Here is a 22,227-nt window from a genome sequence, read left to right on the forward strand (position 1 = left end):
TTGGATACACCTTCTATCACTGATCCGAAGGCAAGATCTTTGTTGCTAAGAATGGATCCTTTCTAGAGAAGGAGTTTCTCTCGAAATAAGTGAGTGGGAGGAAAGTAGAACTTGATGAGGTAATTGTACCTTCTCTCAAATTGGAAAGTATCTCATCACAGAAAACCGTTCCAGTGATGCCTACACCAACTAGAGAGGAAGCTAATGATAATGATCATGAAACTTCAGATCAAGTTACTACCGAACCTCGTAGGTCAACCAGAGCAGGTTCCGCACCAGAGTGGTACGATAATCCTGTTCTGGAACTCATGTTACTAGACCATGACGAACCTACGAATTATCAAGAAGCGATGATGAGCCCAGATTCTGATAAATGGCTTGAGGCCATGAAATCTGAGATAGGATCCATGTATGAGAACAAAGTGTGGACTTTGGTTGACTTGCCCGATGATCGGCGAGCCATAGAGAATAAATGGATCTTCAAGAAGAAGACTAACGCTGATGGTAATGTTACTGTCTACAAAGCTCGACTTGTCGTGAAAGGTTTTCGACAAGTTCAAGGTGTTGAATACGATGAGATTTTCTCACTCATAGCGATGCTTAAGTCTGTCCTAATCATGTTAGCAATTGCCACATTTTATGAAATCTGACAAACAGATGTCAAAACTGCATTCCTTAATGAATTTCTTAAAGAAGAGTTGTATATGATGCAACCAAAAGGTTTTTTCAATCCTAAAGGTGCTAACAAAGTGTGCAAACTCCAATGATCCATCTGTGAACTGGTGCAAGCATCTCGTACTTGGAATATACGCTTTGATAAGGTGATCAAAGCATATGGTTTTATACAGACTTATGGTGAAGCCTATATTTACAAGAAAGTGAGTGGGAGCTCTGTAGCATTTCTGATATTATATGTGGATGACATATTGTTGATTGGAAATGATGTAGAATTTCTGGATAGCATAAAAGGAAATTTGAATAAGAATTTTTCAATGAAAGACCTTGGTGAAGCTGCTTACATATTGGGTTGTATTGTAAGGTGTGAAGAAGGAGTTCTTGCCTGTATTGTAAGGTGTGAAGTTGAGTAAAGACTCAAAACCCGACCACGACAGAAGATAAAGAGAGAATGAAAGTCATTCCCTATGCCTCAGCCATAGGTTCTATAAAGTATGCCATGCTGGGTACCTTGCCATGAGTTTGGCAAGGGGGTACAATAATGATCTAGGACTAGATCATTGGACAGCGGTCAAATTATCCTTAGTTGCCTTAAACAGGACTAAGGAAATGCTTCTCGATTATGGAGGTGATAAAGAGTTCGTCGTAAAAAGTTACGTCGATACAAGCTTTGACACTGATCTAGATGACTCTAAGTCTCAATCTAGATACGTATTGAAAGTGGGAGCAATTAGCTCCATGCAGACCATTGTAGACATAGAAATTTGCAAAATACATACGGATTTGAATGTGGCAGACCCGTTGACTAAACTTCTCTCACAAGCAAAACATGATCACACCTTAAACACTTTGGGTGTTGGTTACATGGCGATGTGAACTATGGGTGTTAATCACATAAACGTGTGAACTATTGGTGTTAAATCACATGGCGATGTGAACTAGATTATTGACTCTAGTGCAAATAGGAGACTGAAGAAATATGCCCTAGAGGCAATAATAAAGTTGTTATTTTATATTTCCTTATACCAAGATAAATGTTTATTATTCATGATAGAAGTGTATTAACCGGAAACTGGATACATGTGTGGATACATAGACAAAACACTGTGTACCTAGTAAGCCTCTACTAGACTAGCTCGTTAATCGAAGATGGTTAAGTTTCCTAACCATGGACATGAGTTTTCATTTAATAACGGGATCACATAATTAGGAGAATGATGTGATGGACAAGACCCATCCATTAGCTTAGCATATTGATCATTCGGTTTTATTGCTACTACTTTCTTCATGTGTGCAACTCCCGGATACCGGAGGAATCCCTTGTGTGCTATCAAACATCACAACGTAACTGGGTGATTATAAAGATGCTCTACATGTATCTCCGAAGGTGTTTGTTGGGTTGGCATAGATTGAGATTAGAATTTGTCGCTCCGAATATCGGAGAGGTATCTCTGGGCCCTCTCGGTAATGCACATCATAATAAGCCTTGCAAGCAATGTGACTAATGAGTTATTTGTGGGATGATGTATTACGGAATGAGTAAAGAGACTTGCCAGTGACGAGATTGAACTAGGTATGAAGATACCGACAATCGAATCTCGGGCAAGTAACATACCGATGACAAAGGGAATAACGCATGTTGTCATTACGGTTTGACCGGTAAAGATCTTCATAGAATATGTAGGAACCAATATGAGCATATAGGTTCCACTATTGGTTATTGATCGGAGAGGTGTCTCGGTCATGTCTACATAGTTCTCGAACCCGTAGGGTCCGCACGCTTAACGTTCGATGACGATTTTGTATTATATGAAATATGTGATTTGGTGACCAAATGTTATTCGGAGGCCCAGATGAGATCACAGACATGATGAGGAGTCTCGAAATGGTCGAGAGGTAAAGATTGATATGTAGGATGATAGTATTCGGACACCAAAAGTGTTTCGGGGGTTACCGGGTACATATCGGACTAGCGGAGGGGTTTCTGGAACCCCCGGGGGGTTAATGGGCCACATGGGACAAAGGGGAAGGAGCACACCAGCCCACAAGGGGCTGGCGCACCCCTCCTAGGTCGATGGCCAAGTGGGAGAAGGAAAGGGGGAAAGTCGGCATCCCCCTTACTTTCCTCTCCCCCCTCTTCCTTTTCCCTCCCGGTAAATATGGTAGGGGGGCGAATTGGAATAGGGCCCCAAGTAGGATTCCTCCTACTTGGGGTGCCCAAGGCAGCTCTCCTTCCCCTCCCACCTATATATACATGGGGAGGGGTGATAAACCACAAGTATAGGGGATCGCAACAGTTTTTGAGGGTAGAGTATTCAACCCAAATTTACAGATTCGACACAAGAGGAGCCAAAGAATATTTGAAGGTATTAGCAGCTGAGTTGTCAATTCAACCACACCTGGAGATTAATTATCTACAACAAGTAATTAGTAAACAGTAATATGATAGTTTTGATAGTAGTGACAACAACAATAGTAACATTAACAGTGATAGCAGTAATTTTGTAGCAAGTGTAACAATGATGATAGCAGTAGTAACTTAGCAGAAACAATATGGAAAAGTTCGTAGGCATTGGACCGGTGACTTGTTGGATGATATTCATCATGTGACAGTTATAACCTAGGGCTATTCGTTACTATCTTCAGTTCATCGATATAATGTAAGCATGTATTCCGTAAATAATCATACGTGCTTTATTGAAAGAACTTGCATGACATCTTTTGTCCTACCCTCCCGTGGTAGCGGGGTCCATATTGGAAACTAAGGGATATTAAGGCCTCCTTTTAATAGAGAACCAGAACAAAGCATTAACACATAGTGAATACATGAACTCCTCAAGCTACGGTAATCACCGGAAGAAGTCCCGGTTATTGTCACTCCGGGGTTACCAGATCATAACACGTAGTAGGTGACTATAACTTGCAAGATCAGATCTAGAACATGGATATAATGATGATAACATAAACGGTTCAGATCTGGAATCATGGCACCCGGTCCCAAAGTGACAAGCATTAAGCATGGCAAAGTCATAGCAACATCAATCTAAGAACATAGTGGATACTAGGGATCAGACCCTAATAAACTAACTCGATTACACGATGAATCTCATCCAACTCCTCACCTACCAGCGAGCCTACGAAGGAATTACTCACTCTCGGTTGGGAGCATCATGGAATTGGCGATGGAGAAGGGTTGGTGATGACGAAGAACGAAGACCCCCCTCTCCGGAGCCCCAAACGGATTCCAGATCTGCCCTCCCGAGGAAGAACAGGGCTTGGTGGCGGCTTGATACGTCCATTTTGCATCATGCTTTTATATCGATATTTATTGCATTATGGGCTATTATTACACATTATGTCACAATACTTATGCATATTCTCTCTTATTTTACAAGGTTTACATGAAGAGGGGGAATGCCGGCAGCTGGAATTCTGGGCAGGAAAAGGAGCAAATATTAGAGACCTATTCTGCACATCTCCAAAAGTCCTGAAACTTCACGGGAGCATGTTTCAGAATATATAAAAAATATTGGGCGAAAGAAGTACCAGAGGGGGGCCACCCACTGTCCACGAGGGTGGGGGCGCGCCCTACCCCCATAGGCGCGCCCCCTGCCTCGTGGCCCCCCTGGTGGCCCTCTGATGCCCATCTTTCGCTATATGGAGTCTTTCGTCGGGGTAAAAATCATAAGAAAGCTCATGGGACGAAACTCCGCCGCCACGAGGCGGAACCTTGGCGGAACCAATCTAGGGCTCCGGCAGAGCTATTTTACCAGGGAAACTTCCCTCCGGGAGGGGGAAATCATCACCAACGATCCTCTCATCGGGAGGGGGTCAATCTCCATCAACATATTCACCAGCACCATCTCATCTCAAACCCTAGTTCATCTCTTGTATCCAATCTTTGTATCAAAACCTCAGATTAGTACCTGTGGGTTGCTAGTAGTGTTGATTACTCCTTATAGTTGATGCTAATTGGTTTATTTGGTGGAAGATCATATGTTCAGATCCATTATGCATATTAATACCCCTCTGATTATGAATATGAATATGATTCGTGAGTAGTTACGTTTGTTCCTGAGGACATGTGAGAAGTCTTGCTATTAGTAGTCATGTGAATTTGGTATTCGTTCGATATTTGATGAGATGTATGTTGTCATTTCTCTAGTGGTGTCATGTGAACGTTGACTACATGACACTTCACCATTGTTTGGGCCTAGAGGGAGGCACTGGGAAGTAATAAGTATATGATGGGTTGCTAGAGTGACAGAAGCTTAAACCCTAGTTTATGAAATGCTTCGTAAGGGGCTGATTTGGATCCATATGTTTCATGCTATGGTTACGTTTACCTTAATACTTCTGTTGTAGTTGCGGATGCTTGCAATAGGGGTTAATCATTAGTGGGATGCTTGTCCAAGTAAGGGCAGTACCCAAGCACCGGTCCACCCACATATCAAATTATTAAAGTACCGAACGTGAATCATGTGAACGTGATGAAAACTAGCTTGACGATAATTCCCATGTGTCCTCGGGAGCACTTTCCTTTATATAAGAGTTGGTCCAGGATTTTCCTTTGCTATAAAAAGGATTGGGCCATCTTGCTGCACCTTATTTACTTGCATTACTTGTTACTCGTTACAAATTACCTTATTACAAAACTATCTGTTATCGATAATTTCAGTGTTTGCAGAAAATACCTTGCTGAAAACCGCTTATCATTTTCTTCTGCTCCTCGTTGGGTTCGACACTCTTACTTATCAAAAAGGCTACGATAGATCCCCTACACTTTTGGGTCATGAAGACTCTTTTCTGGCACCATTGCCGGGGAGTGAAGCGCCTTTGGTAGGTGGAATTTGGTAAGGAAAATTTTTTATAGTGTGCTGAAATTTACTGTCACTTGTTACTATGGAACATAATCCTTTGAGGGGCTTGTTCGGGGTATCTTCACCCCGACCAGTAGAGCAAAGAGTTGCTCCTCAACCTACTGAACCTACTGAAAATGTTTACTTTGAAATTCCTTTGGGTATGATAGAGAAACTGCTAGCTAATCCTTTTACAGGAGATGGAACATTACATCCCAATTTGCACCTAATCTATGTGGATGAAGTTTGTGTATTATTTAAGCTTGCAGGTATGCCCGAGGATGTTATCAAGAAGAATGTCTTCCCTTTATATTTGAAGGGAGAGGCATTGACATGGTTTAGGCTATGTGATGATATGAGATCATGGAACTATAACCGATTGAAATTGGAATTTCATCACAAGTTTTATCCTATGCATCTTGTTCATCGTGACCGTAATTATATATATAATTTTTGTCCTCGCGAAGGAGAAAGCATCGCTCAAGCTTGGGGGAGGCTTAAGTCAATGTTATATTCATTCCCCAATCATGAGCTCTCAAAATAAATGATTATTCAAAAAAATTATGACCGGCTTTCTCTCGATAATCATACCATGCTCGATACTTCTTGTATTGGTTCTTTTATGATGAAGACTATTGAATTCAAATGGGATTTATTGGAGAGAATTAAATTCAACTCTGAAGATTGGGATCTCGACGAAGGTAAGGAGTCAGGTATAACACCTAAGTTTGATTGTGTTAAATCTTTTATGGATACCGATGCTTTCCGTGAATTTAGCACTAAATATGGACTTGACTTTGAGATAGTAGCTTCTTTCTGTGAATCCTTTGCTACTCATGTTGATATCCCTAAGGAGAAGTGGTTTAAATATAATCCTCCCATTGAAGTAAAAGTATTTGCACCTATTAAAGTTGAAGAAAAGACTATCACTTATAATGATCATGTTGTTCCTACTGCTTATATTGAGAAACCACCTTTCCCTATTAGAATAAAGGTTCATGCTAAAGCTTCAACTGTGGTTCGTAAGAGTAACACTAGAACACCTACTCCCTCTAAGAAAATTAAAGTTGAACCTAGTGTTGCTATGGTTAAAGATCTCTTGGCTGATAATATTGATGGGCATGTTATTTATTTTTGTGATGAAGCAGCTAGAATTGCTAGACCCAATACTAAAAATAAACATAGACCTGTTGTAGGCATGCCCGTTATTTCTGTTAAAATAGGAGATCATTGCTATCATGGCTTATGTGATATGGGTGCTAGTGCAAGTGCAATACCTCATTCCCTATATAAAGAAATTATGCATGATATTGCACCTGCTGAGATAGAGGAAATTGATGTTGCTATTAAACTTGCCAATAGAGACACTATTTCACCCGTTGGGATTGTTAGAGATGTTGAAGTTTTGTGTGGGAAAGTTAAATATCCTGCTGATTTTCTTGTTCTTGGTTCCCCACAAGATAACTTTTGTCCCATTATATTTGGTAGACCCTTCTTAAATACTGTTAATGCCAAGATAGACTGCAATAAGGATATTGTTTCTGTTGGTTTAGGGGATATGTCTCATGAATTTAATTTTGCTAAATTTCATAGACAACCCCATGATAAAGAATTTCCTAGTAAAGATGAAATTATTTGTCTTTCTTCTATTGCCGTGCCTCCTAGTGATCCTTTAGAACATTATTTGCTAGACCATGAAAATGATATGTTTATGAATGAAAGAAGGGAAATAGAAGAAGTATTCTTTAAACAGGGACCTATTTTGAAACACAACTTGCCTGATGAAATGCTAGGGGATCCTCCTCCACCTAAGGGTGATCCCGTGTTTGAGCTTAAACCTTTACCTGATACTCTTAAATATGCTTATCTTGATGAGAAAGAGATATATCCTGTTATTATTAGTGCTAACCTTTCAGAGCATGAAGAAAAGAAATTATTGAAAACTCTGAAGAAGCACCGTGCTGCTATTGGATATACTCTTGATGATCTTAAGGGCATTAGTCCCACTCTATGCCAACACAAAATAAAGTTGGAGAAAGACGCTAAACCGGTTGTTGATCACCAATGACGGTTAAATCCTAAGATGAAAGAAGTGGTAAGAAAAGAAATACTAAAGCTTCTGGAGGCAGGTATAATTTATCCCACTGCCGATAGTCAGTGGGTAAGTCCTATCCATTATGTCCCTAAGAAGGGAGGTATTACTGTTGTTCCTAATGATAAAGATGAATTGATCCCACAAAGAATTGTTACAGGTTATAGAATGGTAATTGATTTCCGCAAATTAAATAAATATACTAAAAAGGATAATTACCCTTTACCTTTTATTGATCAAATGCTAGAAAGATTGTCCAAACATACACATTTTTGCTTTCTAGATGGTTATTCTGGTTTCTCTCAAATACCTGTGTCAAAAGAGGATTAAGAAAAGACAACTTTTACTTTCCCTTTCGGTACCTTTGCTTATAGACGTATGCCTTTTGGTTTATGAAATGCACCTGCTACCTTTCAAAGATGTATGACTGGTATATTCTCTGACTTTTGTGAAAAGATTGTTGAGGTTTTCATGGATGATTTCTCCGTATATGGAACTTCTTTTGATGATTGCTTAAGCAACCTTGATCGAGTTTTGCAGAGATGTGAAGAAACTAATCTTGTCTTGAATTGGGAGAAGTGCCACTTTATGGTTAATGAAGGTATTGTCTTGGGGCATAAAATTTCTGAAAGAGGTATTGAAGTTGATAAAGCTAAAGTTGATGCTATTGAAAAGATGTCGTGTCCTAAGGACGTTAAAGGTATAAGAAGTTTCCTTGGTCATGCCGGTTTTATAGGAGGTTCATTAATGACTTCTCTAAAATTTCTCGGCCCCTGACTAATCTTTTACAAAAAGACGTTCCTTTTGTCTTTGATGATGATTGTGTAGAAGCATTTGAAATACTTAAGATAGCTTTGATTTCTGCACCTATTGTTCAGCCTCCTGATTGGAATTTACCATTTGAAATCATGTGTGATGCTAGTGATTATGCTGTAGGGCTGTTCTAGGACAAAGAGTTGATAAGAAATTAAATGTTATCCAATATGCTAGTAAAACTCTAGAGAGTGCTCTGCTACTGATAAATAATTTTTAGCAGTTGTATTTGCTTGTGATAAGTTCAGACCTTATATTGTTGATTCTAAAGTAACTGTTCACACTGATCATGCTGCTATTAAATATCTTATGGAAAAGAAGGATGCTAAACCTAGACTTATTAGATGGGTTCTCTTGCTACAAGAATTTGATTTGCATATTATTGATAGAAAGGGAGCTGAGAACCCTGTTGCAGACAACTTATCTAGGTTAGAGAATGTTCTTGATGACCCACTACCTATTGATGATAGCTTTCCTGATGAACAACTAGCTTTCATAAATGCTTCTAGTACTGCTCCATGGTATGCTGATTATGCTAATTATATAGTTGCTAAGTTTATGCCACCTAGTTTCACATACCAGCAAAAGAAAAAGTTTTTCTATGATTTAAGACATTACTTCTGGGATGACCCGCATCTTTATAAAGAAGGAGTAGATGGTGTTATTAGACGTTGCGTACCTGAGCATGAACCAGAACAGATCCTATGCAAGTATCACTCCGAGGCTTATGGAGGACACCATGCTGGAGATAGAACTGCACATAAGGCATTGCAATCTAGTTTTTATTGGCCTACTCTATTCAAGGATGCCTGTAAGTTTGTTTTGTCTTGTGATGAATGTCAAAGAATTGGTAATATTAGTAGACGTCAAGAAATGCCTACAAATTATTCACTCGTTATTGAACCATTTGATGTTTGGGGCTTTGATTATATGGGACCGTTTCCTTCCTCTAATGGGTATACTCATATTTTAGTTGATGTTGATTACGTTACTAAGTGGGTAGAAGCTATTCCAACTAGTAGTGTTGATCATAACACCTCTATTAAGATGCTTAAAGAAGTTATTTTTCTGAGGTTTGGAGTCCCTAGATATCTTATGACTGATGGTGGTTCACATTGTGTTCATGGTGCCTTTCGTAAAATGCTTGCTAAGTATGATGTTAATCATATAATTGCATCTCCATATCATCCACAGTCTAGTGGTCAAGTGGAATGAGTAATTGAGAGCTTAAATTAATTTTGCAAAAGATTGTTAATAGATCTAGAAAGAATTGGTCCAAGAAACTTGATGATGCATTATGGGCATATAGGACTACATATAAAAATCCTATGGGTATGTCTCCGTATAAGATGGTTTATGGAAAAGCATGTCACTTACCTCTTGAACTAGAACATAAGGCATATTGAGCCATTAAAGAGCTCAATTATGATTTCAAACTTGCCGGTAAGAAGAGTCTTTTTGACATTAGCTCACTTGATGAATGGAGAACCCAGGCTTATGAGAATGCCAAACTGTTTAAAGAAAAAGTTAAAAGATGGCATGACAAAAGGATACAAAAACGTGAGTTTAATTTAGGTGATTATGTATTGTTATACAACTCTCATTTAAGATTTTTTGCAGGCAAACTCCTCTCTAAATGGGAAGGTCCTTACGTCATCGAGGAGGTCTATCGTTCCGGTGCCATAAAAATCAACAACTTCGAAGGCACAAATCCGAGGGTGGTGAACGGTTAAAGAATCAAACATTATATCTCAGGTAATCCCATAAATGTTGAAATGAATGTTATTGAGACCGTAACCCCGGAGGAATACATAAGAGACACTTTTCGGAATGTTTCAGACTCAGAAAAGGAATAGGTACGTGGTACGGTAAGTAAACCGACTCCAAAACAGTTCTAATGGCAATTTTTCTCTGTTTTGGAATATTTAAGAAAATAGGAAAATAAGAAGTAGTCCGGGAAGGACACGAGGCTTCCACGAGGGTGGAGGGCGCACCCCCCTGCCTCGTGGGCACCTCGTGTGCTCTCCGGACTCCGTTTTCTTGCACGATACATCTTTTGGTCGGTAAAAATTCATTATATAATCTCCCGAAGGTTTTGACAACCATACAACGCAAATATCCTCTGTTTTTGTTTCGAGCTGTTTCTGCTGCAAATTAGAGCAATATGTCATCTCAAGATTCGGAGGGAGAAAGTTATGTGGCTGATTACCTTGCAGATCATAAGGCCTATGGGGACTTTGAGCATTGTGGTTGGACCAGGAGGAAGAAGAAGACTATGAGCCTAGGGGAAAGGAGGAGACGAGCTCAGATGAAGATGAAGTCCCACTACCTCAACCTGGGGACATGCATGTGGAGTTCAAAAAGTCAAGCCTCCCCGACGGAGCAAAGAAACCTAAGATCGAGTTTATCCCTTTTCGCCTCTTGTAGGAGAACAAACAATAACTATGCAAAAAGGTATTAAGCCTTGAGCGGGAGATCAAGGACCTAAGGGAGCAAATTCTATCCTCAAGCGCAAATTAAAGAAGAAGCACACATCATCAACAACTCCATCATCACCACCTCCGAGGAAGGAGACATAAACACATGGGTATGGGCACTCCCCTTGGCAACTTCCAAGATTGGGGGAGTGCCCCGGTATCGTATCACCATCACTTTTATCTTTACCATTTTTCTTAGTCCGGTCCTTTTGGTTATATCTTGATCTAGTAGAATAAAGTTTTAGTATGATCTAGTTTTGAGTTTTGCTTTATGATCCTTCTATGTAATCGAGTCAGTGAGCTAAATATAATAAATATTAGTGTTGAGTCAAGGGCTTGATTATCTTACTATGATCTTGAGGGAATAAAATAAAATAAAAAGAATAAAAAGAAATAAAGAGATCATATGGATCTTATGGAGAGTAATGACTTCACATATAAAGAGTATGATGAATAAAAGTTGTTGAGAGTTGACAAGCATAGTTTTGGTCATCATTGCAATTAATAGGAAGTAATAAAGAAAGAGAGGTTTTCACATATACATATACTATCTTGGACATCTTTTATGATTGTGAGCACTCATTAAAATATGCCATGCTAAAGAGTTGAGGTTGGACAAGGAAGACAACGTAATGGGTTATGTTTTCTTGCATCGGAAATAAATTATATTGTCTTGGATCATCCAAAATGTTGAGCTTGCCTTTCCCTCTCATGCTAGCCAAATTCTTTGCACCAAGTAGAGATACTACTTGTGCTTCCAAATATCCTTAAACCCAGTTTTGCCATGAGATTCCACCATATCTACCTATGGATTGAGTAAGATCCTTCAAGTAAGTTGTCATCGTTGCAAGCAATAAAAATTGCTCTCTAAATATGTATGACTTATTAGTGTGGAGAAAATAAGCTTTATACAATCTTGTGATGTGGAAGAAATAAAAGCGACGGACTGCATAATAAAGGTCCATATCACAAGTGGCAATATAAAGTGACGTTCTTTCGCATTAAGATTTTGTGCATCCCACCATAAAAGCACATGACAACCTTTGCTTCCCTCTATGAAGGGCCTACCTTTTATTCTTGTCCTATACTTAATGCAAAGAGTCATGGTGATCTTCACCTTTCCTTTTTACATTTTATCCTTTGGCAAGCACAATGTGTTGGAAAGATCCAGATATATATAGCTAATTGGATGTGAGTTTTCATGAACTATTATTGATGACATTACCCTTGAGGTAAAAGGTTGGGAGGCAAAACTATAAGCCCCTATGTTTCTCTGTGTCCGATTAAACTTCATACCCATAAATATTGCGTGAGTGTTAGCAATTGTGAAAGACTAAATGATGGTTGAAAGTGCTAATGGCACTTATGCTATGTTTTGGTGTGATGACAATGTGGTTAGTTGAACTAATATCGGTTGCTAAAGTTTATCTCATGTTATTGGTTCTAAGTGCCCGCGATGGAGATGTGCGACCCCCCCCCCCATTTCAAAAAGGACAAAGGCGTGGTCTTTCGCCGGTTCGAAGGTTTAGTTTTGGTTTGCTTCGAGTCGTAGGAAAGACCGCACTATTAAGAGGGGTTTGTGTGGATAAATGTCGTGTGGGAATGCCTTTGCCGAGCCTTACTCTCTTACCCTTCCCACTCCGACCACCTAAAAAGAACCTAGTGTGTGTGCTGTGGTACTCAGAAAGTTGCAACAGAAAGTTACTGGGTACCCCGTGCGCACGGGGTCTTTTGACCCCCGTGCGCACGGGGTACTGCGTAACTCTCTGGGTACCCCGTGGCACGGGGTCTTTTGACCCCCGTGCGCATGAGGTCCTATGTAAACTCTATGAGTACCCCGTGCGCATGGGGTCTTTTGACCCCCGTGCGCACGGGGTGGTGTGTTTGTCTCTGAGTACCCCGTGCGCACGGGGCTGACTTAGCCCGTGCGCACGGGGTCCAACGGGCAGAAATCCCCACCAGCCCATGAACACTATTTAAAGGCCCTTCTTCCACCTCCAACCCTAATGTCTTGTTGAGCTCCACCTTTGCTACACCCCATTTTGCTCAATACTCTCAATCCCTCCACCCAAACTTGTTGAAACTTTGGGGATTGGGAGAGCAAGACCCGATCTACAACTTGACCAAACCAAATCACGTTCCCCACAACATTTCTTCCCCATTGACTTGTTACTCTTGGAGCTTGGGCTCCTAGGCGGTTAGAGGTTCCTCCGGAAGCTTCCTTGCTTGTGGTGTGCTCCGGAGAAGTTTGTAAAGGTGTGGTGGTCGCCTTCAAGACCAACCCCGAGTGTTTCGAGGCTCATCCGTTGGGGGTGACTCAAAGGAGAATACGGTGAGCCTTTGGTGGCGTTCCGCAAGCTTTGGCTTCGGCACCGCTCCAAACGGAGATTAGCTCTTCCCCAAGGAAGAGTGAACTTCGGGTCAAAATCCGCGTCCTCGTCTCACTTGTGGTTAATCCTTTCCCGCACCTTTCTTTGTTGTTGTATGCTTGTTGGCTTGCTAAGTAGTTTGTTGCCTAGCATATCTATCTTGGAGCTTGCTTGTCATATAGGTTGCATTCACCTAGTTGCATATCTAGTGAACTCTTTTATCCTCTAAGCCTTAAAATCTACAAGAAAGATTAAAATTTGTAGTCTCCTATTCACCCCCCCTCTAGTCGACCGTATTGATCCTTTCAATTGGCATCAGAGCCTCATGCTCTAATATAAGGTTTTACAATCTTAGGGGATATGGTCGATCTAGGGAATGAGGGAGGTGCCCTACCCATTGCGGGGGATGGTCAAAACTAACCCCCCGTCGCGACCGAGACACTTGGTGCTCCTGTCATTGCTCCCTCCGCTCCTACTAACCCGAATGTCCCCTTGACCGCGACCGATCTTATTTCAATGTTTGCGGACCTCAAAGTCTCTATGTTGAAAGAGGTTCGGGCCTCGGTCAAGGAGGAAATTGATGCTCTCTTAAAGCCATCAACGTCTGCATCAAACTCGTTTAATCCAAATGAGGTTCATGATGCGGATGACTCGAGGGAACCTCTTGCTTCTCCGGCTCGTACTCAAGTTCCCCAGTACAATGTCGTGGAACCCTTTTACTCTCCTCAACCCTTGCAACATCCCCACATTAATCCTGTTGGGCCTCCGCCCCCTTTGAAAGCTAATGCATTTGCTAAGTGGAAGCTAGATATGGAGTCTCACATGCGCAGTGCTTCAACTCAATTGTGGTGGATTGTGGTCAATGGATTCAACCCCAAGGACCCAATGGATCTCACTCCAAGGGAAGCAGTTGACGATCAACTCAATGCTACCGCGCACAACGTGCTTCACAACGCTGTGACTGAAGACTATAGTGATTCCATTGATCTTCTCAAAACCGCAAAGGAAATTTGGGATTGCCTTGAGGAGGCTCTTGAAGGAGATGAAGCAATTCGAAGATCTCGGTTGGCCTTGCTCAAACAAGAAGTCAATCTCTTTGTGAGGAATGAGGGTGAGTCCACAGAAGAGGTTTACCGAAGGTTGGAGTCCCTTGTGCTCAACTTGAGAACCTTTGGGTGCACTTGGGCAAATGATGATTTCATCAAGGACAGGTTCATAGATGCTATGGTTCTCACGGAACATACCATGGTCATGATGGTTCATCAACGTCCGGACTATCACAAGTTGACTTCGGCTCAAGTTGTTTCCACCTTCTCTACCCATGTTCTTTTGGAAACCAAGTCCAAGAAAACATTTGCAATAGCTCAAGCAACCAAGAACTCCAATCTTGCCTTGAAGGCCAAGAAAGTGATGAGCCAATCCTCAAGGGAGGAAGAAGTGAGTGAAGAGATATGTGAGGAGGATAATGATACCTCGTGCCCAGCAAATGATTTTGCAGAAGACTTGGCTCTCTTAGTCAAGAAGTACTCCGGGACCATGGCAAACAAAGGAAGAAATCTTCAAGGAAGATCGTTTGGACGAAGGAAATGCTACAATTGTGATAGCCCAAGACACTTTGTTCATGATTGTCCATACGAGAGACGTGAAGACAAGTCCGAGAAGCTTGTGCTTAAGAAGAAGTTCACCAAGTTTGCAAAGAGGAAGGATGACAAGTCTCTTGTTCATGAAGAATACATGTCTGGAGATGAAGATGACGGTGATGATGATCAAGTGGGCACGGCCGCCTTTGCCATGCATGCCACTACCTCCTCCTCCACCACCGGCCTCTTCGACTCTCCAAACGAGGACAAGCCATTCACTCATCAGTGCCTCATGGCCAAAGAGGTAAAAACAAAGTCAAAACCCAAGAAACCCGACACCTACACTCCCAATGTCTCATGTGAGATAGTGGAGGATGAGTGTGAGGAGGGTGTGGATAATGATGAGGAATCCTTAATGGCTTTCATGAAAACTCTTCATGGTGAAGCTCGTGCTCGTTTTGGCAATCTCCTTAAGTCACTTGCCGAACGCGATGACTTCATTGAGAACGTTGAGAACCTCCTTATAGAGGAAAAAGAGAGAGTTGATCTCCTCGAGCACGAACTTAATGAAGAGAGTGTCATGAGAGAATCACTTGAGGAAGCCTTATCTGCTCATCAAATTGACTTTGTTAAAACCAATGATGCTTTGCAACTTGCTCTTGAGAATAAAGATGCTCTTAACGTTAGAGTTGAAAAGCTTCTAGTTGACCATACAAGACTTGTTGAGGAGCATGAGTTCCTTGTGATTAGTTCCAAGGTTGTCAAAGGTGACCTCATTGCCCTCACCGAGTCTTATGCTCAACTAAAAGCTACGACCATTAAGGCTCTCACTTCCGTACCTCATATAGATTTAAATGATGATGCTTGTACGGCTAACTTTGCTCATGATTGCACCTCCCTTCAAGAGGAAAATAAGAAGTTGAAAGCTCAAACTGAGAAAGGGCTTGTATCATGCATCCAAGGGGATAAAAACCTAAACGATCTCTTGAGCAACCAAAAGGAGTGTGTTGCCAAGGAGGGAGTTGGGTTTAATCCCGCATCTAACAGTGGTAAGAAAAAGAAGAAGAAGAACAACAAGAAGATCGGTCCGACTCCTTCCCCTCCCCAAAAGGTAGTGTTTGTGCAAGAAGGGCACAAGGAGAAGGAGAAGGAAATGAAGGGTGTTGGGAATGTAAAGGTCATTAGGGACAAGGCCATTCCCAAGAATTTTGCCGGCAAGAACAATCCATCATATGTTCTCATGAGAGGAGATGATGGCTATACCTTTGCAAAATTTGTTGGAACTAACTATGATGATTATGCTTGGACTATTTGGGTTCCCAAGACCCTCGTTGATAACTCACTAGGACCCATTGCAAAATGGGTACCTATAACCAAAGCTTGATTATTGTAGGACTATGTCTTCGGTGGAACTCAATGGGTGATCGACAGTGGATGCACCAATCATATGATCGGAGAAAGGGAGATGCTTGTGGAGTTTGTTGATTCACTCAAGGCCTCTTTGAACATCTCCTTCGGTGATAATAGCAAGGGCAAGGTATTGGGTTTGGGCAAGGTGGTAATCTCCAATGATTCATCTCTTTCAAATGTCATGCTTGTCCAATCCCTTCACTACAATTTACTTTCTACTATTCAATTGGCTCGTGCCGGTTATTATTCACATTTTGGTGAATTCCATGTGACTGTCTTTAAGAGAAGCAATCTCAAAGTGGTCTTCGTTGGGCATGTTGAAGACAACCTTTATGTGGTTGATTTCTCGAAAGAGAAAACTCATCTTGCAACATGCCTAATGGCCAAGGCCGACGTGGGGTGGCTATGGCACCGTAGGCTAGCCCACGTGGGCATGAGAAATTTACAAGCTCTCTTAAAGGGGGAGCACATTCTTGGACTAACCAATGTGTCTTTTGCCAAAGATCGTCTTTGTAGTTCTTGCATTGCCGGAAAGCTTCATGGAAAAGCTCATAAAGTAAAGACTATCATCACCACCTTGAGGCCCCTCGAGCTCATCCATTTGGATCTATTTGGGCCTCCAACATATGATAGTTTGGGAGGAAAGAGATATTGCCTTGTCATTGTTGATGACTGCACAAGATATTCTTGGGTGTTCTTTCTCAAGACTAAAGATGAAACTCAAGAAACCTTCATCAACTTTGCCAAAGAAGCTCAACGTCAACATAACTGTGAGATCAAGGCAATCCGAAGTGACAATGGCACCGAGTTCAAAATCTATACAATGGATGAATTCTTGAGTGAAGAGGGGATAAAGCACCAATATGCCGCACCATATACTCCCCAACAAAATGGTGTTGCGGAGAGGAAGAATCAGACTCTTATTGAGATGGCGAGGACCATGCTTGATGAGTACAAATCACCATACAAGCTTTGGGCAGAAGCCATCAACACCGCGTGCCATGCTTCAAACCGGCTTTATCTTCGCAAGCTCAAGAACAAGACCCCTTATGAGCTCCTAATTGGGAGAAATCCCAACGTCAAATACTTTCGGGTATTCGGTTGTAAGTGTTTCATTTTAAACAAAAAATCCTGGTTAGCTAAATTTTAGTCTAGAACTTATGAGGGCATATTTGTTGGATATGCATCAAACTCTCATGCTTACCGAGTTCTCAATAAATCCACCGGATGCATTGAGGAAACGGTAAATGTGGAGTTTGATGAAGATAACGGCTCCCGTATGGAGTAAATCGTTCCTAGTGTTGTAGGTGATGAGGCTCCTTCACAAGCTATAAGGACAATGGGGATAGGCCACATTCTTCCACAAGAAACACCTCATGTCCAAGTAGAAGAAGAAGGAGTAAGAGCCCCTCTTGAGGATTTTCCACAAGGGAAGTCATCACCGACACCACTTGCACAAGATGCTTCGGGAAATAATGAACCTATCCAAGAACAACATTAAGACCCTCATATTCCTGAGCAAGATCAAGAGCAAACTCTTCCGTATAATGAATATTCAATCGTTGAGACTCAAGATCAAGCTCAAAGTCATGATCAAGATCAAGATCAACCCCAACCACAAGTGTCTTCATCGTCATCACTTCCTACTGAGCAAGAACCTGTGGTTGCAAAGAGAAGAGTGTCTCCAAGGCTAAAGCAATCTGAAGGGCAAGCTTCTTCATCAAGTCCAAAACCCAGTGAAGAAGAGCTTGACCGCAAAGAGCAAAAAGTGGTCGCCAAGCTGAAACATCTTCAACACCTCACCGAGAACATCTACGGAAGCATCAAAAAGGGGGTAACTACTCGTAGACGTTTGGCAAACTTTTGTGAACATCACTCGTTTGTCTCTTGTGTTGAACCCCTTAAGGTGGAAGATGCACTTGATGATCCGGATTGGATAGATGCCATGCATGAAGAACTCAACAACTTCACACGCAACAAAGTGTGGACCCTTGTAGAAAGACCCAAGGAATTTCATAATGTCATTGGAACAAAGTGGATTTTCAAGAACAAACAAGATGAATATGGACAAGTAATAAGGAACAAGGCAAGGTTAGTGGCACAAGGTTTCACCCAAGTTGAAGGTTTGGACTTTGGCGAAACTTTTGCCCCCGTTGCCCGTCTCGAATCCATTCACATCTTGCTTGCTTATGCCTCTCATCATGATTTCAAATTATATCAAATGGATGTTAAGAGCGCATTTCTTAATGGTCCTCTTAAGGAGTTGGTGTATGTCAAGCAACCTCCCGGTTTTAAAGACCCCGATCATCCCTCTCACGTTTATGAACTCCATAAGGCACTCTATGGACTCAAACATGAACCTCGTGCTTGGTATGATCACCTTATGACGTTCCTAAGCGAGAAGGGGTTCCAGATTGGGGTAATAGATTCCACTCTCTTTACGAAGAGGGTAAAAGGAGAGTTGTTTGTCTGCCAAATATATGTTGATGATATTATCTTTGGGTCAACTAACCATGCTATTAACGTTGAGTTTGAGAATCTTATGACTAAGGAATTTGCGATGAGCATGATGGGAGAGTTGAAGTTCTTTCTCGGTTTTCAAGTGAAGTAATTGACAGGCGGAACCTTCATCAATCAATCTCGTTATATCCAAGACATGCTCAAGAGATTCAAAATGCAAGATGTCAAGCCAATGAAGACACCCATGGCCACAAATGGTCAACTTCATCTTGATCCAAATGGTAAAGAAGTGGATCAAAAGGTATATCGCTCTATGATCGGTTCCTTGCTTTACCTTTGTGCATCTAGGCCAGATATTATGTTGAGTGTGTGTATGTGTGCAAGATTTCAATCCGCTCCTAAGGAGAGCCACTATTCAGAAGTGAAAAGGATCCTTTGATATTTGGTTCATACCCCAAACTTGGGCCTTTGGTATCCCAAGGGATCATCATTTGAGTTAATGGGTTACTCGGATTCGGATTGGGCCGGAGACAAGGTTGATCGCAAGTCCACATCCGGTTCATGTCAATTCCTAGGGAGATCGTTGGTAAGTTGGTCTTCAAAGAAGCAAAATTGTATATCTCTCTCCACAGCCGAAGCCGAGTATATTGCTGCCTGAAGTTGTTGTGCCCAATTATTATGGATGAGGCAAACTTTGATGGATTACGGTGTCAAATGTGACAAAGTGCCTCTTTGGTGTGACAATGAAAGTGCCATCAAGATCGCCGAGAATCCGGTTCAACATAGCAAGACCAAGCATATTGAGATTCGTCATCATTTCATTAGAGATCATGTGGCCAAGGGAAACATTGAGTTACTCCATGTCAACACCGAGAATCAACTAGCAGACATCTTCACCAAGCCCCTTGACGAAGCAAGATTCCGCGAGTTAAGGCATGAGCTAAATATCGTGGATATTAGTAACTTCGGATGAAACTCTTGCTCACACACACATACTCATGTACTAACTTGCTTAGATGTAGGCACATGTCTAGGGGGAGCTAGCTCAACTCATGAGCTATCTTATCCTAGAAGTGCATAAAACAAACACAATCTTTCACATAAGCCACTTTAGGTGGTACTTCTGCTTCAAAGATGAGTATTGGTCTTGGGCCCAAGGTTCATATCTTCGCGCTGCCATACCAAGTAAACTCAAACATGGTGGCCTCGGCCACCGCCCTCGCTTGAGGGTTGTGTCCGCGTTTGTTTCGCTTGTGTGGTGTGTTGTTTCTTTTCTTTTTTTGGTTGGTTCTCCTCGCTTCTCTTTTGGTACAAGTGTTCCACACATACCCTTCCCATAGTGATAGGACTTCCTCGCGGCGTATTCAGAAATGTTGACTGAGTGCTTTGTGAAGTAGGGGTAAGAGTATTCACTCAGCCCTGTATTTAAAAATCCATTCATGTCAAAGTTCCTGAATACCCCGTGCGCACGGGCCTGTACTGTGCACACGGGGCCCCCGTGCGCACGGGGCTCACTTAGCCCGTGCGCACGGGGTCTGTAGTTTCTGGTCCTAAGGAGGTGGGGCGTGGGGGGGGGCTCGAGTTCTTTTCCATCCATTCACCCCCTCCACTCCCCAGGAAGCCTCCAGCGCCGCCGCCGTCGCCTCCACTCACCGGAGCTCCTCTGGGCTTCGTCGGGGTTCCTCCTCCGTGGATCTGCATCCAGATGGGGTCCTCCTCCGGTTGGTCTTGTCCCCTTGATCTATCTCCTTGAGTTCCTATCTTCTGTTCTAGCTTTAGGGTTTCTTTGCTCCCTAGATTCGTTTGGCCTCAACTAGCTTGTAGATAACTCTAGTGCTTAGATCCTTTGGTCCCTCTGCTACACCCACTCCCAGAGTTCATTCTGGTAGTGGTTGTCGCTGGGAGACCCCCGTGTCCACGGGGTGTTTGACCCCCGTGCGCACGGGCCCCCGTGCCCATGGGGTCTAAACCCCCGTGCACACGGACTATCCAGGAACTTTTGCCTAGATTTTTGTCTATCTCCTTGCCATTCATCTTGCACTTATACTCATTTGTATCTCATGCTTTGTGTTGTTGGGTGTTTGCGTGTGTTTCAGACTCCGCTGACAAGAGGTCTGAGCTTCGTCGCAAGCGTGCAAAAGGAGGATCAAAGGACTTCACCATTGCTCGTCGTCAGCCGTCTGAAGGCATGGGTCAGGGGTCTGGGTCAAGTCAGGGCCATGCTTGCCGTGCATCCTCAAAGCGGCCCGTTGTTGAGGCTTCCGATGATTCGGAGGAAGAATATGACTCACAAGATGATGAGATAGAAGAAGATGATCATGGTGAGGAAGATGAAGAAGAGGAAGAGGAGTCTAGTCCGGAGCAAGCCATTCCGGGCGGGCGTGACCTCCGGAATATGCCTCTTGTCAAGTGGACCAAGCCAGAGATCTGGGCTGAGAGACAGAGCCATCCGTATGTTAAGGCCACGAGTATGGGAGTGGATCCCCGTTTCAAGAATGGGTTTCAGCAAAGGATCTATCATGAACTTCTTATGACCAAGTCAAAGAAGTTTGCTCCTCACAAGCAAGTCAACACTGAGAGTTTGCGCGACAATGATCATCTATATCCTGGTGTGTACTCCCCTCTTGGACGACTGGGTCTGATTCCGTTTGTCACCTTCAACCACCCCTACAATGAAGACCTAGTGATGCAGTTCTTTGCCACTCTGTACTTCTCCAATGATTCTGCTCGCACCCTCACATGGATGTCTGGAACACATCAGTGCTCAGCTCCTATGGCAAAGTTCTCCGAGATCATTCCCTACCCGTTCATGGATGAAGAGACTGTTTCTGATGAGTTTGGCATTGTTTGGGAAAGTGGGAAGCACACTAAGGATGAGATTGCCTTTGCTTACAAACAAGAGAAGTCGTTTGTCACTGGGTCAATCAAAGACCTCTTGCCCCTCTATGACACCATGCGCCATATCCTGTGGTATACCCTCACTCCAAAGGCCGGGGATTCCCATAACATTCGGAGCTCCATGCTTGATGTCTTTGTGTATCTTCATCAGAAGAAGAAAGTGGATGTTCTGGATTTCATGTACTACGAGCTGCGTCAGTGTGTACAAGAGAACAAGTCTTTGATCTATGCTCCATTCATACAGGCGTTGATTGAGACCGTCTATCCAGCAAAGTACATTGTCAGCTTCAAGACTACTGTTCCCAAGCGCAACTCCAACTGGACCCCAGCTACTCCTGCTCCCTATGTGCCCATCAAGAAGGGATGCAACCCTAGGCCTGAGGATCGTGCTACTTACACTCCAGGCATGTCCTCTACTGCACGGATCCCTCGTGGTAAGGCCAAGTCTGTTGGCTCTAAGGCCATCTTTGCTAAGGGAGACAAGAAGTCACTGTTCAAAACCTTGAGCAACATGTTCAAGATGTGCCAGTCGATTCAGCGTCGTCAGATCAAGTAAATCAACAAGGAGAAGCTTGTTCGGCATGAGCAGAAGGC

The 22,227-nt window shown here is 42.5% G+C and overlaps 1 pseudogene; it reads left to right on the forward strand.

Annotated features, from left to right (window-relative positions):
* The first annotated feature begins 13,645 nt into the window (after nucleotides 1-13,645).
* LOC147975184 (uncharacterized) lies at nucleotides 13,646-16,835 on the forward strand (annotated as a pseudogene).
* Nucleotides 16,836-22,227: the final 5,392 nt, after the last annotated feature.

This window comes from Triticum urartu, chromosome 4A, assembly GCF_056163025.1.
Source record: "Triticum urartu cultivar PI428250 chromosome 4A, HENAU_Tu73, whole genome shotgun sequence".
NCBI classification, from domain to species: domain Eukaryota; kingdom Viridiplantae; phylum Streptophyta; class Magnoliopsida; order Poales; family Poaceae; genus Triticum; species Triticum urartu.